Raw genomic sequence first — 289 nt, forward strand, 5'->3', positions numbered from 1 at the left:
ACAAATAATACCGGAGCTCCCCAAGGGGAAATACTTGGACGAATAAATTTCTTTTTTCACAACTCTCGCAATTGCTCTCGTAATACTCACATTTCTGCTTGTGCCATTCGATAAGGAACTTCAGATATTGGTTCCGTGCCAGGAATCAGATTAATGCAAAATTTAACTTCTCTTTCTGGGGACAACCCTAGCAATTCATCTAGGAACACATCTTCGAATTCATTAATTATTGGCACTATTTTAATATCTAGAAACTTTTCCCCCATTGACACTTCTTCTATGGCTACTA

This window comes from Theobroma umbraticum, unplaced genomic scaffold, assembly GCF_002168275.2.
Source record: "Theobroma umbraticum cultivar Fairchild unplaced genomic scaffold, ASM216827v3 scaffold_4.1, whole genome shotgun sequence".
Lineage (NCBI taxonomy): Eukaryota > Viridiplantae > Streptophyta > Magnoliopsida > Malvales > Malvaceae > Theobroma > Theobroma umbraticum.